General features: G+C 36.9%; 1 long non-coding RNA gene across 1 annotated transcript; it reads left to right on the forward strand.

The window, feature by feature from the left end:
* The first annotated feature begins 1,098 nt into the window (after positions 1-1,098).
* On the forward strand, positions 1,099-2,361 carry LOC127084680 (uncharacterized). Its single transcript, XR_007788768.1, has 2 exons — positions 1,099-1,579; positions 1,686-2,361. It is a non-coding gene; the product is annotated as an uncharacterized LOC127084680 (long non-coding RNA).
* The last annotated feature ends 16,296 nt before the right edge of the window (positions 2,362-18,657 follow it).

Consider the following 18,657-nt stretch of genomic DNA (forward strand, 5'->3'; position numbering starts at 1 on the left):
TGAATTTTCTATTTTGCTTACACTGTAGGGGAAAACACAGTGAGCACTCTTGGTCATTTTGTGCTGCTTATATGGCTATTTGTAGTTCTAATAATCAACTCGAGTTACACGACAAGCCCGACTTCAATCTTCACAGTGCAACAACTTTCGTCACCTATTAAAGGCAATGAAAGTTTAGTAAAAATATGAAAGAATCTATTGGTTACTTGCAAGGCTCTTTTTCCCGGTCCTATTTGATTGATAAAATCGGTATTCATGAATCCATATTAGTTCCTCTAAAAACACCTGAAGAGACTGCAAAAGCGCTGGAAAAAGGTCCCCCAAATGGTGGTGTTTTTGATTCATAATAATTTAGTTCATTCAAAGTGTTCTCATGATATTTCCTATCTTTATGATGCATATAAGTTTTTATTTCAAATTTCATTGTTCAAATGTCATCTTGCTAAATGTTTCGTATCAAAAAATAGTAAGAGAATGTTTTAAAGTATAGTAATGGAAGATTAAAGAAAGTGATGTCCTCTAAGTTCCATTTATTCATTATAATCCTAAAGGAAATGTAACAGAACTTTTATTTTTAAGTGTTAAGGGGAAATATTTTATAGTATTCCTTTCATTGTATTCCACAATTGCTGATTTTGGTTACTACATATCCTGACAATAACATAAGCAACATGTATGAGTCCAATGACAATTCCAATGAAAAAAATATGATAAGGAAGGAACATTCACAACTTGTGATGCAGAAATTGCTATTTAAACCAAAAAATTTAAGCCAAAAAGTTTTTAAAAAACACCTATATAAACCAATGTTTTTAAAAAATCCAGATTTGAATTCAATTTTATTATAAAAACCACAAAAAACAGTTTTTTTTTTAAATTAAAAAAAATATAATTTGGAATTTGGTGAAAAAAATAATCCAATTTTTTAAAAAGTTGATTTTAAATTGATTAAAAATTATGAACCGGTCCTGAATTGGTTCTAAATTAAATTGAATTGGTTAATCAGATTAATCACTTTTTATTAAAGTGATTTTTAAAAACTTTATTAACCACTAATACGGTTGTGTACGATTCAATTTATCAACCACCAACATCCTATTTAAGATCCATCTTCTAACCCACCTTTTTTTTTCTTTCTATTTTTCCTTTTCTTCTCATTTTCTATAACATTGACACAAACCCTTAAAAATAACAACCAAGAACAATCACCACCTCTCTCACATACTTCATCTTCTTCATTAATCAGTAATTTTTCACTCTTAACTTCCTCACCTAAAAAATATTCAGGTTACTATTGATTCATATTTTTTAAATATTAGTATGTATTTTTATTTATTTTTCAATATATTATATTTGTTTTGTGTTGATCTGCATTTATTACTCAAAAACTCATATGAGTTATTCAGATTCTTGCTGATCTCTTTGTATTTAAGGGAAACGGGTGAAAAAGATTATTTTTTTAGTTATCTTGAACTAATCAAAGCAACGCCTTTTTAGCGGTGTGCGATTTCGCGGTGGTAGATCTGTTGTGGCGGCAACGTATTTTCAACGGCAATCGCGGTGGTGGTCAAATTTGAAAGTGTGTTAATTTCATGTTTTAATCTAAAAACGTGGTTCAGATTTTGTTATTGGTTTATGATTTTCTGAATGTATTGTTTTTTACAGCTAGCTCTGTTTTTTTTTAGGATTAAGCATTTGAAGATTTGTGAAAATGAGATTTGTGGAGCTTTAGTATGTTGCTTCATTGCCGGTAGTTAAAGTGTTATTGATAACTGCACTTGAATTGTTTCTTGCAATATATTACATTGATGTGTTGGGAGAAGATGCAAGACGTAAACTGACTAACATAATTTACTGAAAAATACTTTAAAATTTGGTATCTTTTTCTTTGGTTCATGTCAGTCAATGTTCTTAGCACATTCATATTAGGTTCAACTTTAGCATGGTTTATGATTAAAATTACAAGGCCTCCAAAGCACTTGGAAGGTCTCATTAGATTGTTGTTCTGCAGGTATACTTATCCTCTACACAAACAATGAAATATTACAGTTTCTTCTTTATAGATTTTATATGTTAGTTTTGCATTTGGGATGTATATAATTTGTGTGCAGTTCCAAATTTGATACATCTTTGATTGAGCTAATGAATGAGATCAATGTGAACGGGAAATTTAGGAAACTTGCCTATAATCATTATTCCATCTATGTGTAAAGAGAAAGGAAGTCCTTTTGGGGACCCTGGCCTCTATCATAAATATGGAATGGCTTATGTCTCACTTTCTATAATTCAGATTATATCATCTGTTTATAGCATGTGTTTTCTTATTATATTCTTCTGGTAATAAAAGAGAATCTTGTGTTACAGTGGCTGAGGTGGGGAGTTCTTCGGGACAATAATTTTATTCACCGAGATCTGAAACCACATGTATCCTAATACTTAAAACACATAGGCTAAAGGTCAGATATCCCTATGTGTCCAAGATCAGATTAACAGAGTATCTCAAATAAAAACATTATGATTAAGTAACAACTGAATAAAATTATAATTCAAAGGATTCATAGAAAGTCAAACCAACATATAATGCCAACAAGATTGAATAAGGTTCATCATCACATAACCTAACTTAGAGAAGCTTAATTACTCATAGTTAAATTTACAATATCAATTGAATATAGAAGAATAACATATGAATACCCTTTGAGGATTGGCCTCTAATGGCTTCCAAAGCTTTCAAGATCATCCTTTGATGCTATAAAATTGTGTTCTCAGTGCCAAATTTCATAACCCTTGTGAAAGTGCAGAACTTCCCCTCTTAAAGATGTCAGAATGAATTAAAACGCGTCAGAAAAATGCTCAAAAAAGTGACAAGCACGCACATGATACCTGCATCGCGCGATGCAACTATTAATGCCCTATCGCGTGCGCGATGATGAATGCAATTATTTCTGAAGCTTTACTCTATTTTGCTCACTTTTCGCTCAAATTCATTAAGTTCACAATTTGCCCACTTAGCTATTTTTCCTTTATTCTTTGGTCATTCCTTCTCATATTTGTTCGACTTTCATTTGTTTTGCTCCAATTCTTCAACTAAATACATACAATGACGGACTGTCATCAGTGATTCCAACTATTATTATGTTAAATGTGATGGGACCTATAAATGATCCCTCAAGAGAATGTGAAAGTTTTAAACTTGGCAGATAGCAGTGGAGAATGAAATCTGGTTTGGCTTAGAAGGTTCCTCTAGCAGGTAATGATAGACAAATTGACAACTATTCATCCTTTAAGGTGAGATATAAGTGTTGATGTTTGTTTTGGGAGCGACAATGATAAGTTTATTGTATCCAATGCTTTTGAGACGACTACAAATTTTAACATTGGCTCAACATGTGAACAATGGAGCAAACTATGGAATATAAATGTGACTAAAAGGCCGAGGATGTTTGTATGGGTGATGAAAAATAGTAGTCTAAAAACGAATCAACTATTACACAATTTGAAACTTAAAGATTCATATTGTCTAAATTGTGTATGGGTTGTTGAAAATATTATTCATGCCTTGCGAGATTGTAAAATTGTTAGACAAACTTAGATTATGCTTGTGAAAGATAATTATTGGAATCATTTTTTTAGTCTGAATTTGCAGGATTGGTTGGAATACAATTTGCAGAATCAACTAAGTTGGAGAGTTTATGAAGACTATCAAGTTGTTATCATTTCTTAATTGCTTTCTATTTTCAAGCGTTAAACCTTTTGTAGCGCAAAAAAATAAAATAAAATAAAGCCACATGTAATTTTTTTATAAAATAATTAAAATTAAAAGTAAGTTTGCGCCTCGTTAACAAACAAATATGTTATAAATTATATAATCCTTTTTTATTTCAAAATAATAATATTTAAATGATAGTCAAATTTTTAATGGATGAATTTAATTGAATCGATTAAAAATAAATTATAACATATTATAATATTATTGAATAATTAAGAAGAAGAATAAGAATGATATATCTGATAGAATTTGAGAGAAGGAATTTAGTGTATGTTAACCGTTTAACGGGGTAACATTTAAATAACTAAACGGGGAAGGGCAAATACCTTTCATTAGACTTAATTGAATGATCTAACATATTATCCTATGCTTCATCCAGACATAAAACTCAATTAAATAATTTATTAATAATTAATGTTTAATAATAATTGATTATACTATATTTAAATTTAATTAACAATTGAGGCATCCCATTTAATTAATTAAATAATTAATCTAACATTTATTTTCTTAAGTTTTACTTTTTATTTAAAAAATTATCAATCTATCTTATCTAATCATTAATCATTATATAAACTTGAGAAAACTAATACTAACTACTATAAAATGTACAAAAGATTCTTTTAAGACACGTGCTTTTTTATGGATAAATTTGTCTTTGAATATAGAATATAAATATTATATATTAAAATAATAATTGTATAATTTTTATATAATATCTAAACTAGAATTTTTTTAAATAATCATATTTTTCAAATTAATTTCAAAAATAACCAATATTTTAAAAAAATTATCGAAATAACCACATTTTCAAACAGATGCGTCAGATCAACTAGCGCATTCATTTAAAAGGAAGAGGATGCGCCACTGATGCTGGCACATGCTTTCAAAGCATTGCATGAGGCGTCAGCAACTATGACGTCTATGCATATGTTTTTGTGTATGCGCCAATTCATCTTGTGCGTACACGTTAAGATTTTTTTTTTAAATTTGTATTGGTTTATTTAATAAATAATTAAATAAAATATTGTAAAAAAAATTATTTATGGTATAATAAAAGTTACATGGGATTCACAAAAATTCAATGACCGGCCCGATCGAAACGTCCTCCCGTTCCACATCCAGGTGCGTTAGTCTGTCTTCGAGGTCTCCCACGATTTTCCTGAGGTGTTTGGGGTCTTTATGTGCTGACTTGATCCAATGATGGCTGGTGTGAAAGTCCGGTGGAAGTTCTAGTGGTATTTGATAGACGTGTCATCATTTGTTCCCAATAGTCGGGAGGGGCTCTGGTCAACGGCGCTTCCGTAATGCATTTCGGTGCCCATGTTGTCGTAGTTGGGTCGATGTTGTTAGGAGAATTATGGATGATATAGTTGCCTGAATTAGGACACTGAATCATTTTGGAAACGAAGCAATGGTTCCTGGGGTGTATTATAGTTAAACAATTGTTAAGTGTTGTGGTGATGGGATGTTTGGGTGGTCATTGGTGGGGAGCTACGATGAAGTGAATCATATAAATCATCTGGGTTATAAACTGTTGTGGTGGATGCGTATGGTTGTTGGTGGGTAGGGTGACATGAATGGATTGTGAGGTTGGGTGTTTGGCATGAATGTGTTGCGAACTTGGGTGTTTGGTTGTTTGGTGTATGTGGTAAGGTGAGGATGTGAGGTTGGTTGTTGGGTTTGGGTGGTTTGACATTGGTGTTGGACGGGGACCATTGTTGAGGGATAGTTAGGACTCCATATTGTAGCACAATACCACTACACTTCATCATATAGGAAGGTTTGGATAGTTAGGACAAAGGCGGTTGAAAAAATGTATGGCAATTGGGAGGAGTCTTACAAGCAACTTTCAAAATACTTGTTGGCTCTTAAATAATATGCTCTGGGGACTATTGTCAAGTTGGAAATGTTGTCGACGTATACACCAGAGGGGACTTATGCTATTGAAAATGGAATATTCCACCGTCTTTTCTGGACGTATCAACCATGCATCAAAGGTTTTTCTTTCTATAAACCTATTATACAAATTGATGGTACATGGTTGTATGAGAAATATAAAGGAACGTTACTAATGGCATTGACACAAGATGGCAACAACAATATTTTTCCAATCGCCTTTGCTCTTGTTGAAGGGGGGACTACTAAGGGATGGAGTTTTTTCCTAAGAAATCTCTGATTGCACGTTGCACCACAACCTAACTTATGTTTGATCTCCGACCGAAACCCTTCAATCGTCAGTGCATACAAAAACATTGATAATGGCTGGCAGGATCCTCCTTCGACGCATGTCTTCTGCATTAGACATATCGCTTAGAATTTTATGCGGGAGATCAAAGACAAAACGTTGCGGAAGAAGGTTGTCAACGCAGATTACGCATTATCATAACCCTCTTTCAAACACTACCGCAAAGAAATAAGATTGTCAAACGCAGATGTAGTACGGTGGATCGACAATATTCCATTGGAGAAGTGGACTAGGGCATACGACAACGGTCAACGTTGGGGCCACATGACAACAAATCTTGTGGAATCAATGAACTCTGTCTTCAAAGGCATTTGAAACCTACCTATAACCGCTTTGGTGCATGCAACATATTTCAGGCTAAAGGTGTTGTTTAAGACCAGACGTTCCAAATGGAGTTCAATGTTGCAATCTGGGCAGTTGTTCAGTGATACTTCAGTGAAATTCATTAGACACAAAGCTGGCAAAGCAAACACACACGTGGTCACGGTGTTTGACCGTACTGAAGGTTGGTACAGTGTTGTTGAGTCTATGGATCACAATGAAGGCATGCCGATGGGACAATACAGAGTGGAACTAGATAAAGGTTGGTGCGACTGCGGAAAGTTCCAAGTCTTTTGTACGCCCTGCTCCCATGTTATTGCGGCATGTTCAAAGGTTCGAAGGGATACATCCTACTTACTATCTGACGTTTACAAAGTCATAAGCCTATCAAATGTTTACAAAAATAGTTTTTCAGTAGTGGCAAAAGAGGATTACTAGCTAGATATCAAGAGGACATTGTCTGGCACAACGAAGTTATGAGAAGAAAGAAAAAAAGTTGCCTAAACAACACCGGTATTCAAACTGAAATGGATACGGCGAACAAAATGGTTCGATTATGTAGTTCATGCCATCAGTCAGATCTCAATCGTACTAATTGTCATAGTGTTGGAATGAGCACAACAAGATAAATTTACATGTACCTCTTTTGCAATATATAAAAAACAAAATTTATTTCATATGATAAGTTTGTGAGGAAATACCATCACAAATAAATACAACACATTCAACACACAGACAACACATAAACAACACAAACAACTAAAACAATTAAAATATCATTACAATAACTAAGCGATTACAACCATCAAAACAATTTTGAACATATTATGCATCATCCTATGAATGTCTTTGTCAGTCTTAATATCCACTCATTCACGCACTTCTCCATTTTGGTTGAACGTGGACACAAGCCATTGGATTCTTCTAATCCATTCACCATCTGCAATTTCTCCATCTAACCAACGGTTCAACGTCCGATTAAGACGTTCAAACGAATTTATATTCCAAAGTCGAATCTTTATCGGAGACGCGACGACGGGAAAGATTAAATCGACATTTCTCTTGTGAATGTATTCAGACATGGTTAAAAGTAAAAAAACTTGAAGGAGATTGAAGTAGAATGAAAGAAAATGTGGTTGTAGGGAAAAAGTTGTGTGAACAAATATGGGTGAAGGGCAAGGTACTTATAAAAGAACTTCAAAATGCATGCGCCAAATGGCTAGGCGTCACACATCTGATGCACATGCATGCGCCAGAAGCATGGGTGCAAGCACATGCATGCGCCAACAACGTTGGCGCCTCTATGCATTGCTTTTAAAGCATGCATCAATTGTGTTGGCGCCTCCTCTTCCTTTTAAATGGATGCGTCAGTTGATCTGACGTATCTGTTTGAAAAGTTGGTTATTCCGGTAATTTTTTTGAAATATTGGTTATTTTAGAAATTAATTTGAAAAATATGATTATTTTAAAAAAAAAATATCTCCAAACTATTTAATATTATTGTCATTTGATTTCTTATCATATGTCTTTTATTTTAAATTAAAAACTCTTATACTTTTTATTCATTCTTATAACTCATAATTTATGTCAACTAAAAAATCAACAAAAAAAAGTTGTCTTTAATACACATAATTCATATATGGAATAATTTCTAATTATAACTAATAAATTAGTTAAATTTAAAGTTTTACATCTTTAAAATAAAAAATAAAAAATAATTAGAATTAGAATAAATAATAATTTGATTTTAATTAATATAAAATCATACATGAAACAAACGTTGCTTTTGTAAAAACGGTTATGCATATAATGAAAACGGCTCTGCAGTAAGGAGACTCTCTCTCTCAGGTTCGGCAGCTTTGGAATATATACTAATTTAATTTTAATTAATATAAAAATCATACATGGAGCAAATGTTGTTTTTGTGAAAACTATTCTACAGTAAGTGGATAATAAAAATGGTTCTGCAGCAACAAGACTTTATCCCGTAAATTTGGAACAAATCATACATGGAGCAAATGTGGTTATGGAGGGTTTTTTATTGGGCCCATAGACATTTATCCTATTACGTAGGATGGGCAAATTCCATCTAGGTCACTCATGTCCCTTAGCATGCTTCATGGAGTACCCATCAATTGTCTTTATGGTCATCCAGTTACGAACAACGTTTGATCAACAATAAGGCACTCGACTCTACATCTAGGGTTCATAGTGGTTTCAGGTCGAAGGGTGGTATACACCATTATCACCATGAGAATAACTTATGACACTTTGCATAACATTCTATATAGTATTCTCATAGTGGATCAATCCAGTATAAATATTACTCTTAATATTCATACCTATGTTTAAGACTTGATAACTCCTTATCCATGATCCATGAGATGTGATCATCAGTCTATATACATAATAGTCTTAATGCTTTAATGTTATCCCACTTCACAATAAAACTCAACTACGGATACTTTAAGAATAACGTCTTTATGTTTAATGTGATCTCATGATTAAGTCACACTTGATACATTAAACGGACTAGCTATTCTAGGGACTTTATTAAACAAACGTAATAAAGAAAAAACCTTTTATTATTAATAAATAAATCGATACAAGTACCAAAAATATTGGCCTCTAGGGCTTACACCAACAATCTCCCATTAGCACTAGAGCCAATCAGGCATACCCCTAATGCCCATAGATCTAGTATGGCCATCATGATTCTTCTGCGCAAGAGGCTTTGTCAGTGGATCAACAATATTGTCAAGTGTAGGTACTCTGCATATTTTCACATCTCCTCTATCTATTATCTCTCGAATGAGGTGATAACGCCTAAGTATGTGTTTGGATCGTTGGTGAGATCTAGGCTCCTTAGCTTGTGCGATAGCACCATTGTTTTCACAATAGAGACCAATGGGATCCACAATGTTAGGAACTATGCCAAGTTTACTAATGAACTTTTTGATCCAAACAGCTTCCTTTGCTGCACTTGAGGCAGCAATATACTCGGCCTCGGTTGTAGAATTAGCAACTGTATCTTGCTTTGATCTTTTCCAGCTCACAGCGCCACCGTTTAAGCAAAACACATAACCAGATTGCGATCTAAAGTCATCCTTATCTGTCTGGAAGCTAGCATCGGTGTATCCAATTACAGCAAGCTCTTCCTGACCTCCATATATCAAGAATGAGCCCTTAGTCCTTCTCAAATACTTAAGGATATTCTTGACAGCTACCCAATGAGCATCTACAAGGATCAGATTGGTACCCACTCGTTGCACTTAAAGCATACGAGACATCTGGTCGAGTACATAACATGGCATACATGATAGATCCTATTGTAGATGCATATGGAATCTTATTCATGTGATCCTTGTCTTCCTTAGTTGAAGGGGATTGTGTTTTTGATAGACCCAAGCCATGTTGCATAGGTATGAATCCTTTCTTGGAATCATGCATATTAAAGCGTCTCAGCACTTTGTCTATGTATGTACTCTGACTTAGGCCAAGCAATTTTTGTGATCTATCTTTATAGATTTTGATTCCTAATATATAGGTTGTTTCACCTAGGTCCTTCATAGAAAAGCATTTCCCCAACCAAGACTTTACTTGTTGTAGGGTAGGGACATCATTTCCAATGAGTAATATGTCATCTACATATAATACCAGGAAAATGATCATGCTCCCACTAACCTTCTTGTAGACACAAGGCTCATCTTCGTTCTTGATGAATCCATATTGTTTTACTGTTTCATCAAAACGAAGATTCCAGCTTCTGGAAGCTTGCTTCAATCCATAGATTGATCTTTGTAACTTAAATATCTTTTGGGATTCTTCTGGTATGTCAAACCCTTTAGGTTGTGTCATGTACACATCCTTAAGAAGATTCCCATTAAGGAAAGCAGTTTTGACATCCATCTACCATATTTCATAATCATGATATGCAGCGATAGCAAGTAAAATCCGAACAGATTTAAGCATCGCAACTGGTGAAAAGGTTTCATCATAGTCAACCCCATGAATTTGTTTATATCCTTTTACAACCAGTCTTACCTTATAGGTATGCACCTTACCATCCATGTCAGTCTTCTTTTTGAAGACCCACTTGCATCCTATAGGGTTAACTCCTACAGGAGGCTCTACCAAGGTCCAAACTTGGTTTGTGTACATGGAATCCATTTCAGATTTCATGGCTTTTATCCACTTCTCAGACTCGGGACCAGTTATGGCCTCTTGGTAGGTCACAGGCTCATCTTGATCCATGAGTAATACATCACCTTGATCTGTTATGAGATATCTATAACACCCCGATTAAAATAAGAGAATTATTTAATTGAGTTAATATTATTTTATTAATTTAATTAAATAAAGTTGAATTATTGGATTATTATTATTATTATTATAGATGTTATTTATTTTAATAATAATTAAATAAATAAAATAATGGGAATATGAAGAGTGGAAGGGTAAAAGTGGAAATTGGATAAAAGAGGCCAAAGTGAGAACTCAGGTTGTTTTCACGTGTTTTGCCTCAGAGTCAGAGAAAGGGGGAGAAACGCTGAAGAGAAAGAGAAGGAAGAGGAAAAGGCCAAAGATTGCTCAGAGCTTCCTTCAATCCAAAGAGGTAAGGGGTCTGAACCTTATTAAACGATAATATGCGAGCAATTTCATGATATCTGTTGGTTTATCGATGGATTTTGGGGATTTTAGGGAGATTGGGAAAGTTGGGGTTTTGATGGAAAATCCTCCGATCTGTGAGTTTTGTTGAGTTATATGCATTATAATCGAAGTATGTTGTGTATATATGACTGTTAAATGTCGATATTGGGTTGTTAGCTGTGGGGTATGAGTTGTGGCGAGTAGAGAAGCAAAGCTGCGCTGGTTTCCTCAGCAGAGGGCTTCTGTTCGCGCGCGATTCGCGGCGCGAAGCCCAGTTCGCGGCGCGAACTGGGCAGGATTCAGAGGAGTTCTGTAACTCATCGTTCGCGGCGCGAACCCTGTTTCGCGGCGCGTACTGAAGCGAAATAAATTGTTCGCGACGCGATCCTTCGTTCGCGGCGCGAACTGTGCTGTATTGGAGGAGTTCGCGGCGCGTCCCTATGTTGGCGGCGCAAACTGTGCTGTGAAGTCAATGTTAGTGAGGTTTGAGTACGTTGAGTTGCGAGACTCTTAGTAAGTCGCTGTAATTGCATTATAAACAATTAACAGTGATTATATGATTGTGTATGAGGTGTTTATGATGATGATATGTTGAATTTACGTGTTTACTTATAGATGTGTTATGCGACGATGTGATATCGTTGTAATGTTGTTGTTTTGTTGAGTTGAATGTCATGCTATTAATGATGATGATAACATGACTATATGATGTTGTTGTTGCTATGTTGATTATGATGCATGTTTGATGTGCATGCATTCATGAAAGGCCGATGCCTAGTGATGAACGGACTGAGTTCCAATGATGTTGTTGACTCCGGGCTTGTTGAGAGGCTTGGTTCCTTGTGGGGAACTCGGATTCTATGGTGATGAATCTGGGAGTGGTGATCCTGTAGTTGGTCACAAAATGGGTATACCGAGTCGTGTTGAGTCATGCATGGGTGTGTGCATTGCATTTGATATGTTGTTTTGTTGATGTTCATGAGTATGTGATTATGATGATTATGATGAGCTGTGTTGGCATATGTGAAATATAATTATGTTTATAATTCTGTCGTTATATTATTATTTAATAATGTAATTCTCACCCCTTCTGCATGTGTTTATGTTCATCTATGATGAGCAATGTGCAGATAAAGCGGAGTAGCTATTGTTGAGGTTTGAAGAATAAGTGTAGAGTTATTCTACAGAGTCGAGTCAAATGCTCTGGTCATGTGACACCGGGGTTATGGGATTCGATAGATAGTTGGTTATTAATTACGTTGTTTATGATGACTAAATGTTGAGATGTTTTGTTGAGATAATGTTGAAATATTATTATGAATTGTTATATGATGAATTATAATAATAATGTTGTTGTCCGCTGCGAAGTTTTAAATATTAAATAATATGTTTTATGTTGTAATGCAATAAGTGTTATGTTGTAAGAAATGTAAACTCTTCTACATGTTGTACTCTGATAATATATTTAAATATGTCGTTTGGGTAGAAGGGTGTTACATTAGTGGTATCAGAGCATAGTCAGTCCAGTCGAGTCATAATGTGATGTTTTCCCTGTTGGTCGATTAGTGTAAATGACACTGTCGATATTTAACGGTTGTGGTGGTGTTGTGCAGAGTATGGCTGGAGAAAATGACCGTGTGATTGCTGAGGCTTTGGCTGCTATGGCGCAGGCTATGCAGGCGCAGCAGAATCCGCCGGTCGACGAGTTTAGGAATTTGGGAAGGTTTCTGAAGAATAACCCTCATACATTCAAGGGGCGCTATGATCCAGATGGTGCTCAGATTTGGCTGAGGGAAATTGAGAAGATTTTCCGGGTGATGACGTGTACTGAAGCACAGAAGGTGCAGTTTGGTACGCATATGTTATCTGAAGAGGCTGAAAACTGGTGGGATAACACTCGCCAGAGAATTGAAGTACCAGGTGCTGAGATGACTTGGGAAAGGTTCAAGACGGCCTTTCTGGAGAAATATTTTCCTGCTGATGTGCGATGTAAGAAGGAGATGGAATTTCTAGAACTGAAGCAGGGCAACATGTCTGTTGCTGATTACGCTTCGAAGTTTGAGGAGCTGGTGCAGTATTGTCCTCATTATAATGATGTTGATGCTGAGGAATCCAAGTGTGTCAAGTTTGAGAACGGGTTGCGTCCCGAGATCAAACAAGGCATTGGTTACCAGGAGATTCGTAGGTTTCCTACACTGGTTAATAAGTGCAGGATATTTGACGAAGATAGCAAGGCTAGGACTGCTCACTACAAGAGTCTTAGTGAGAAGAAGAATAAGGATCGTGGTAGTCCTTATGCATCTCCGAATGGTAAAGGTAAGCAGAAAGTGGTAGATGCGAAGAAGCCAAGTGGGGGAGGATCTCCCATAGCTGGTAAATGTTTCAAGTGTGGCGAGCCAGGCCACCGTGCTGATAGCTGTACCAAGAAAGTGCTGAGATGTTTCCGATGCGGTCAGGCTGGTCATAGAGTTACTGAATGTAAGGATGCTGGTCCGACATGTTTTAATTGTGGCGAGAAAGGCCATATCAGTTCGCAGTGCTCGAAACCGAAGAAGGCGGCTACTGCAGCTCATACTACTGGTAGGGTGTTTGCTCTGAGTGGGACTGAAGCTCCTAAAGGAGATAATCTGATTAAAGGTACTTGCTTGATTAATAATGTTGAATTGCTTGCTATTGTTGACACTGGTGCTACTCATTCGTTTATTTCGTATGAGTGTGCGACTAGGATTGGTGTGATTATGTCGTCCCTAGGCGGAAGTATGGTGATAGATACTCCTGCTAATGGTTCTGTGGAGACTTCTGTTGTCTGTCGAGGTTGTCATTTGACGATCTTTGAGAGAGAGTTCGTGGTTGATTTGGTGTGCTTACCCTTGCACCAAATTGATATTATTATGGGAATGAATTGGCTAGAATTCTATGGCGTGTTTATCAACTGCTATAGTAAGACGGTGCGGTTTTCTGAAGTTGGTGAGAATGATGAGGCAAGATTTCTATCTGCTAGGCAGGTGGGGGAATTTGTGAAAGATGAAGCTCAGATATTCGCTTTATTTGCGTCTCTGCAAGCGGATAGGAAAGTGGTGAGTGTAGATTTGCCGGTTGTCTGTGAATTTCAGGATGTGTTTCCGGAGGATGTAAGTGAATTACCTCCAGAACGTGAAGTCGAATTTGCCATTGACTTAGTACCAGGTACGAGTCCAGTGTCGATGTCTCCTTATAGAATGTCGGCAACTGAATTAGTTGAATTGAAGAAGCAACTTGAAGAATTGCTTGAGAAGAAGTTTGTGCGTCCAAGTGTTTCTCCTTGGGGTGCACCAGTATTGTTAGTGAAGAAGAAGGAAGGTACGATGAGGTTGTGTGTCGATTATCGGCAGTTGAATAAGGTGACTATCAAGAATCGGTATCCATTGCCGAGGATTGATGATTTGATGGACCAGTTGGTTGGAGCTCATGTTTTCAGTAAGATTGATTTGCGGTCGGGTTATCATCAGATCCGAGTGAAGTCAGATGATATCGCGAAGACTGCTTTCCGTACGAGGTATGGTCATTATGAATACACTGTGATGCCGTTTGGTGTGTCTAATGCTCCAGGTGTGTTTATGGAATATATGAATCGTATATTTCATCCGTACCTTGATAATTTTGTTGTGGTGTTCATAGATGATATATTGATATATTCTAAGACGGAAGAAGAGCATGCAAGACATCTGAGGATTGTTTTGCAGGTGTTAAGAGAGAAGAAATTATATGCAAAGTTATCTAAATGTGAGTTCTGGTTGAAAGAAGTGAGTTTCCTTGGCCATGTGATTTCGAGTGGTGGGATTTCTGTTGATCCTGCTAAAGTTGTTGTTGTATTACAGTGGGAGACTCCGAAGTCTGCTACTGAGATACGCAGTTTTCTGGGGTTAACTGGTTATTATCGCAGATTTATTGAGGGCTTCTCTAAGTTGGCATTGCCGTTGACGCAGTTGACTAAGAAGGGTCAAGTGTATGTGTGGGATGCAGCTTGTGAAGTGAGTTTTGTTGAGTTGAAGAGGCGGTTGACCAGTGCTCCAGTGTTGATCTTGCCTAATCCTGGTGAGTCCTTCGTTGTTTATTGTGATGCTTCGTTGATGGGTCTTGGTGGTGTTTTGATGCAGAATGGTAAAGTTGTAGCTTATGCTTCTAGACAGTTGAAAGTTCATGAGAGGAATTATCCTACGCATGATCTAGAACTTGCAGCTGTTGTATTTGTGTTGAAAATGTGGAGGCATTATCTGTATGGTTCCAGATTCGAAGTGTTCAGTGATCACAAGAGTCTGAAGTATCTGTTTGATCAGAAAGAGTTAAATATGAGGCAGAGAAGGTGGTTAGAATTACTGAAGGATTTTGACTTTGAATTGAGTTATCATCCCGGTAAGGCTAATGTAGTTGCAGATGCGCTGAGTAGAAAGTCTCTACATATGTCTATGATGATGGTTCGGGAGCTTGAGTTAATTGAACAGTTCCGTGATATGAGTTTGGGTTGTGAAGTTTCCGCTGTTAGTGTAAAGTTGGGTATGCTGAAGTTGACTAGTGGAATTCTGGAAGATATTCGGAATGGTCAGCAAGTTGATGTCGCTCTAGTTGATCATATTACTATGGTTAACCAGGGTAATGGTGGTAATTTTGAGATTGATGAGAATGGCATCCTGCAATTTAAAGGTAGAGTTTGTGTTCCTGAGGTGTCTGAATTGAAAAAGAGTATTCTTGAAGAGGGCCATAGGAGTGGATTGAGTATCCATCCAGGTGCAACTAAAATGTATCAGGATTTGAAGAAGTTGTTTTGGTGGGCGGGTATGAAAAGAGATGTTGCTAAGTTTGTGTATGCCTGTTTGACCTGTCAGAAGTCAAAGATTGAACATCAGAAACCGGCAGGTATGATGCAACCTTTGAAGATTCCTGAATGGAAGTGGGATAGCATTTCCATGGATTTTGTGACGGGATTGCCGAGGACGGTGAAAGGTAATGATTCTATTTGGGTGATTGTGGATCGATTGACTAAGTCGGCGCATTTCTTGCCGATGAAGATTAATCACTCTTTAGAGAAGTTGGCAGAGTTGTATATTGAGGAGATAGTGAGGCTGCATGGTATTCCATCAAGTATTGTGTCTGATAGAGATCCCAGATTTACTTCTAGATTTTGGGAAAGTTTGCAGAAAGCATTGGGGACTAAGTTGAGGTTGAGTTCAGCTTATCATCCTCAGACTGATGGTCAGACTGAAAGAACTATCCAATCCTTGGAGGATTTGTTGAGAGCTTGTGTGTTGGAGCAGAGTGGTTCTTGGGATAGTTATTTGCCGTTGGTGGAGTTTACTTATAATAATAGTTTTCATGCTAGTATCGGTATGGCTCCATATGAAGCATTGTATGGTAGGAGGTGTTGAACTCCATTGTGTTGGTATGAATCAGGTGAGAGTGTTGTACTCGGACCTGAGATTGTGCAGCAGACGACTGAAAGGGTCAAGATGATTCAGGAGAAAATGAAGATTTCTCAGAGTCGTCAGAAGAGTTATCATGATAAGAGGAGAAAGGCACTTGAGTTCCAAGAGGGAGATCATGTGTTCTTGAGAGTTACTCCAACGACAGGTGTGGGTAGAGCTTTAAAGTCTAAAAAGCTTACTCCGAGGTTTGTGGGTCCGTATCAGATTTTGAAGAGGGTTGGGGAAGTGGCGTATCGGATAGCTTTACCGCCGTCGCTTTCTAATCTGCATGATGTGTTTCATGTATCTCAGTTGAGAAAATATATTGCGGATCCTTCGCATGTTGTTCAGTTGGATGATATCCAGATGAGGGATAATTTGACCGTTGAGGTGTTGCCAATTCGGATAGATGACCGAGAAGAGAAGACCCTGAGAGGTAAGAAGATTGCTCTAGTGAAAGTTGTTTGGGGAGGTCCAGCTGGTGAGAGCTTGACTTGGGAGCGTGAAGATCAGATGAAGGAGTCGTATCCGGCTCTATTTGCTTGAGGTATGTTTTCGAGGACGAAAACTCTTTTAGTGGGGGAGAGTTATAACACCCCGATTAAAATAAGAGAATTATTTAATTGAGTTAATATTATTTTATTAATTTAATTAAATAAAGTTGAATTATTGGATTATTATTATTATTATTATAGATGTTATTTATTTTAATAATAATTAAATAAATAAAATAATGGGAATATGAAGAGTGGAAGGGTAAAAGTGGAAATTGGATAAAAGAGGCCAAAGTGAGAACTCAGGTTGTTTTCACGTGTTTTGCCTCAGAGTCAGAGAAAGGGGGAGAAACGCTGAAGAGAAAGAGAAGGAAGAGGAAAAGGCCAAAGATTGCTCAGAGCTTCCTTCAATCCAAAGAGGTAAGGGGTCTGAACCTTATTAAACGATAATATGCGAGCAATTTCATGATATCTGTTGGATTATCGATGGATTTTGGGGATTTTAGGGAGATTGGGAAAGTTGGGGTTTTGATGGAAAATCCTCCGATCTGTGAGTTTTGTTGAGTTATATGCATTATAATCGAAGTATGTTGTGTATATATGACTGTTAAATGTCGATATTGGGTTGTTAGCTGTGGGGTATGAGTTGTGGCGAGTAGAGAAGCAAAGCTGCGCTGGTTTCCTCAGCAGAGGGCTTCTGTTCGCGCGCGATTCGCGGCGCGAAGCCCAGTTCGCGGCGCGAACTGGGCAGGATTCAGAGGAGTTCTGTAACTCATCGTTCGCGGCGCGAACCCTGCTTCGCGGCGCGTACTGAAGCGAAATAAATTGTTCGCGGCGCGAACTGTGCTGTATTGGAGGAGTTCGCGGCGCGTCCCTATGTTGGCGGCGCAAACTGTGCTGTGAAGTCAATGTTAGTGAGGTTTGAGTACGTTGAGTTGCGAGACTCTTAGTAAGTCGCTGTAATTGCATTATAAACAATTAACAGTGATTATATGATTGTGTATGAGGTGTTTATGATGATGATATGTTGAATTTACGTGTTTACTTATAGATGTGTTATGCGACGATGTGATATCGTTGTAATGTTGTTGTTTTGTTGAGTTGAATGTCATGCTATTAATGATGATGATAACATGACTATATGATGTTGTTATTGCTATGTTGATTATGATGCATGTTTGATGTGCATGCATTCATGAAAGGCCGATGCCTAGTGATGAACGGACTGAGTTCCAATGATGTTGTTGACTCCGGGCTTGTTGAGAGGCTTGGTTCCTTGTGGGGAACTCGGATTCTATGGTGATGAATCTGGGAGTGGTGATCCTGTAGTTGGTCACAAAATGGGTATACCGAGTCGTGTTGAGTCATGCATGGGTGTGTGCATTGCATTTGATATGTTGTTTTGTTGATGTTCATGAGTATGTGATTATAATGATTATGATGAGCTGTGTTGGCATATGTGAAATATAATTATGTTTATAATTCTGTCGTTATATTATTATTTAATAATGTAATTCTCACCCCTTCTGCATGTGTTTATGTTCATCTATGATGAGCAATGTGCAGATAAAGCGGAGTAGCTATTGTTGAGGTTTGAAGAATAAGTGTAGAGTTATTCTACAGAGTCGAGTCAAATGCTCTGGTCATGTGACACCGGGGTTATGGGATTCGATAGATAGTTGGTTATTAATTACGTTGTTTATGATGACTAAATGTTGAGATGTTTTGTTGAGATAA

This window comes from Lathyrus oleraceus, chromosome 5 (genome assembly GCF_024323335.1).
Source record: "Lathyrus oleraceus cultivar Zhongwan6 chromosome 5, CAAS_Psat_ZW6_1.0, whole genome shotgun sequence".
NCBI lineage: Eukaryota > Viridiplantae > Streptophyta > Magnoliopsida > Fabales > Fabaceae > Lathyrus > Lathyrus oleraceus.